At 42.9% G+C, this 4,846-nt stretch overlaps 1 non-coding gene across 1 annotated transcript; it reads right to left on the bottom strand.

The window, feature by feature from the left end:
• Positions 1-257: 257 nt before the first annotated feature.
• On the bottom strand, positions 258-365 carry LOC130943201 (small nucleolar RNA R71). Its single transcript, XR_009071729.1, has one exon. It is a non-coding gene; the product is annotated as a small nucleolar RNA R71 (small nucleolar RNA).
• Between the last annotated feature and the right edge of the window lie 4,481 nt (positions 366-4,846).

Below are 4,846 nucleotides of genomic sequence, written 5' to 3' on the forward strand. Positions count from 1 at the left end.
TAATGCAACAGAATTGCAAATTCCATGGACTTCCAATGGAAGATCCTCATCAGTTTTTAGCTGAGTTCTTGCAAATCTGTGACACAGTCAAGACTAATGGGGTTGACCCTGAGGTCTACAGACTGATGCTATTCCCTTTTGCTGTAAGAGACAGAGCTAGAATATGGTTGGACTCACAACCTAAAGATAGCCTGGACTCTTGGGAAAAGCTAGTCAATGCCTTCTTGGCAAAGTTCTTTCCACCTCAAAAATGGAGTAAGCTTAGAGTGGAAGTCCAAACCTTCAGACAGAAGGATGGAGAATCCCTCTATGAAGCTTGGGAAAGATACAAACAATTAATCAGAAAATGTCCCTCAGACATGCTTTCTGAATGGAGCATCATAGGTATTTTCTATGATGGTCTCTGAACTATCCAAGATGTCTTTGGATAGCTCTGCTGGAGGATCTCTTCATCTGAAGAAGACGCCTACAGAGGCTCAGGAACTAATTGAGATGGTTGCAAATAACCAATTCATGTACACTTCTGAAAGGAATCCTGTGAACAACGGGACAAGTCAGAAGAAAGGAGTTCTTGAGATTGATACTCTGAATGCCATACTGGCTCAGAATAAGATATTGACTCAACAAGTCAATTTGATTTCTCAAAGTCTGTCTGGAATGCAAAATGCACCTGGCAGTACTAAGGATGCTTCATCTAAGGAAGAAGCTTATGATCCTGAGAACCCTTCAATGGAAGAGGTGAATTACCTAGGAGAACCCTATGGAAACACCTATAATTCTTCATGGAGAAATCATCCAAATTTCTCATGGAAGGATCAACAGAGACCTCAACAAGGTTTCAACAACAATAATGGTGGAAGAAACAGGTTTAGCAATAGCAAGCCTTTTCCATCGTCTTCTCAGCAACAGACAGAGAATTCTAAGCAGAACCCCTCTGACTTAGCAACCATGGTCTCTGATCTAATCAAAACCACTCAAAGTTTCATGACTGAAACAAGGTCCTCCATTAGGAATTTGGAGGCACAAGTGGGACAGCTGAGCAAGAAAGTTACTGAACTCCCTCCTAGTACTCTCCCAAGTAATACAGAAGAAAATCCAAAAGGAGAGTGCAAAGCCACAACCATGGCCGAATATGGAGAGGAAAGAGAGGAGGTGGACGCCACTGAGGAAGACCTCAATGGGCGTGCACCAACCTCCTCTGAGTTCCCCAATGAGGAACCATGGGAATCTGAGGCTCAAAATGAGACCATAGAGATTCCATTGGACTTACTTCTGCCTTTCATGAGCTCTGATGAGTACTCTTCCTCTGAAGAGGATGAGTATGTCACTGAAGAGCAAGTTGCTAAATACCTTGGAGCAATCATGGAGCTAAATGACAAGTTATTTGGAAATGAGATTTGGGAGAATGAACCTCCCTTGCTCACCAAAGAACTGGATGACTTGTCTAGGCAGAAATTACCTCAAAAGAGACAAGATCCTCGGAAGTTTTCCATACCTTGTACCATAGGCACCATGACCTTCAAGAAGGCCCTGTGTGACTTAGGGTCAAGAGTGAACCTCATGCCTCTCTCTGTAATGGAGAAGCTAGGGATCTTTGAGGTACAAGCTGCATGAATCTCATTGGAGATGGCAGACAACTCAAGAAAACAAGCTCATGAACTTGTAGAGAATGTTTTGGTAAAAGTTGAAGACCATTACATCCCTACTGATTTCATAGTCCTAGAGACTGGGAAGTGCATGGATGAATCCATCATCCTTGGCAGACCCTTCCTAGCCACAGCAAAGGCTGTGATTGATGTTGATAAAGGTGAACTGATCATTCAAGTGAATGAAAAATCCTTGGTGTTTAAGGCTCAAGGATATCCCTCTGTCACCATGGAGAAGAAGCATGAAGAGCTTCTCTCAAATCAGAGACAAACAGAGCCCCCACAGTCAAACTCTAAGTTTGGTGTTGGGAGGCCACAACCAAACTCTAAGTTTGGTGTTGAACCCCCACATTCAAACTCTTAGTTTGGTGTTGGGAGGTTCCCACATTACTCTGAGTATCTGTGAGGCTCCATGAGAGCCCTCTGTCAAGCTACTGACATTAAAGAAGCGCTTGTTGGGAGGCAACCCAATGATTATATTTTATCTATTTCCCCTTGTTATTTTATGTTTTTTGTAGGTTGATGATCATAAGAAGTCACAAAATCCATTGAAAAAGCAAAAACAAAATGAAAAACAGGAAGAAAAATAGCACACCCTGGAGGAAGAACTCACTGGCGTTTAAACGCCAGTGAGGCTAGCAGTTGGGCGTTTAACGCCCAGTCTGGCACCATTCTGGGCGTTTAACGCCAGAAAGGGGCACCAGACTGGCGTTAAACGCCAGAAAAGGGCAAGAACCTGGCGTTAAACGCCAGGAATGGGCACCAGCCCGGCGTTTAACGCCAGAAATGACTCAAAACGTGATTTTGAGCAACATTTGGTGCAGGGATGACTTTTCCTTGACACCACAGGATCTGTGGACCCCACAGGACCCCCACCAACCCCACCACCCCTCTCTTTTCCCCCATTCACCAATCACCTCAATACCTCTTCCCCAAAACCTCACCTATCAAATCCCATCTTTTCTTCACCACTCACATCCATCCTTCACAAAACCCACCAACCTCACCCTTCAAATTCAAACCACTTTCCCTCCCAAACCCACCCATAATGGCCGAACTCCATCTCCCCTCTCTCCTATAAATACCCTTCTTCACTCCTTCATTTTCACACAACCTAAACACCACTTCTCCCCTTCTTTGGCCGAATACAAAGCCATCCCCTTCTCCTCATTTCTTCTTCTTCTACTCTCTTCTTCTTCTTTTGCTCGAGGACGAGCAAACATTTTAAGTTTGGTGTGGTAAAAGCGTTGCTTTTTTTTTTCATAACCATTATGGCATCCAAGGCCGGAGAAACCTCTAGAAAGAGGAAAGGGAAGGAAAAAGCTTCCACCTCCGAGTCATGGGAGATGGATAGATTCATCTCAAGGGCATCAAGACCACTTCTATGAAGTTGTGGCCTTGAAGAAGGTGATCCCCGAGGTCCCCTTTTCACTCAAAAGGGGTGAATATCCGGAGATCCGTCATGAGATCCGAAGAAGAGGTTGGGAGTGCTTACCAACCCCATTCAACAAGTCGGAATCTTAATGGTTCAAGAGTTCTATGCCAATGCATGGATCACCAAGAACCATGATCAAAGTGTGAACCCGGATCCAAAGAATTATCTTACTATGGTTCGGGGGAAGTACTTGGATTTTAGTCCGGAAAGTGTAAGGTTGGCATTCAATTTGCCCATGATGCAAGAAGATGAACATCCTTACACTAGAAGGGTCAACTTTGATCAAAAGTTGGACCAAGTCCTCACAGTTATATGTGAAGAGGGCGCACAATGGAAGAGAGATTCAAGAGGCAAGCCGGTTCAATTGAGAAGGCATGACCTCAAGCCCATGGCTAGAGGATGGTTGGAGTTCATTCAACGCTCAATCATTCCCACTAGCAACCGTCCGAAGTTAACCATAGACCGGGCTATCATGATCCATAGCATCATGATTGGAGAAGAAGTGGAAGTTCATGAGGTTATAGCCCAAGAACTCTATAAAGTGGCGGACAAGTCTTCCACCTTGGCAAGGCTAGCCTTCCTCATCTCATTTGTCACCTGTTATTCAGTTGGAGTTGACATAGAAGGAGATACCCCCATTGATGAGGACAAGCCCATCACCAAGAAAAGGATGGAGCAAACAAGAGACCCCTCATCATGAGATCCCTGAGACCTCAAGGGATGCACTTTCCTCCACAAAACTATTGGGAGCAAGTAAACACCTCCCTAGGAGAATTGAGTTCCAACATGGGACAACTAAGGGTGGAGCACCAAGAACACTCCATTCTCCTCCATGAAATTAGAGAAGATCAAAGAATCATGAGAGAGGAGCAACAAAGACAAGGAAGAGACATGAGGAGCTCAAGCACTCCATAAGACCTTCAAGAGGAAGAACAAGCCGCCATCACTAAGGTGGACCCGTTCTTTGATTTCCTTGTTCTTTATACTTCTATTTTTCGAATTTTATGCTTATGTTTATCCATGTTGTGTCTTGTGATCATTAGTGTCTTAGTGTCTATGCCTTAAAGTTATGAATGTCCTATGAATCCATCACTTTCTTGAATAAAAACGTGCTTAATTGAAAAGAAAAGAATTGCATGAATTTTGAATTTTATAACAGTTTAATTATTTTGATGTGGTGGCATTACTTTTGTCTTCTGAATGTATGCTTAAAACAGTGCATATGTCTTTTGAATTTGGGTTCATGAATGTTGGCTCTTGAAAAGAATGATGAAAAAGGGACATGTTACTGAGGATCTGAAAAATCATAAAAATGATTCTGAAGCAAGAAAAAGCAGTGAATACAAAAAAAAACCGAAAAAAAAGAAAAAGAAAGAAAAAGAAAGAAATAAAGTTGTGATCCAAGGCAAAAAGAGTGTGCTTAAGAACCCTGGACACCTCTAATTGGGGACTTTAGCAAAGCTGAGTCACAATCTGAAAAGGTTCACCCAATTATGTGTCTGTGGCATGTATGTATCCGGTGGTAATACTGGAAGACAGAGTGCTTTGGGCCACGGCCAAGACTCAAAAGTAGCTGTGTTCAAGAATCATCATACTTAACTAGGAGAATCATAACACTATCTGGATTCTGAGTTCCTAAAGAAGCCAATCATTCTGAATTCCAAAGGATAGAGTGAGATGCCAAAACTGTTCAGAGGCAAAAAGCTAAAAGCCCCGCTCATCTAATTAATACTGATCTCATAGATGTTTTTGGAGTCATTGCATA

Source organism: Arachis stenosperma, chromosome 7 (genome assembly GCF_014773155.1).
Source record: "Arachis stenosperma cultivar V10309 chromosome 7, arast.V10309.gnm1.PFL2, whole genome shotgun sequence".
Classification (NCBI taxonomy): domain Eukaryota; kingdom Viridiplantae; phylum Streptophyta; class Magnoliopsida; order Fabales; family Fabaceae; genus Arachis; species Arachis stenosperma.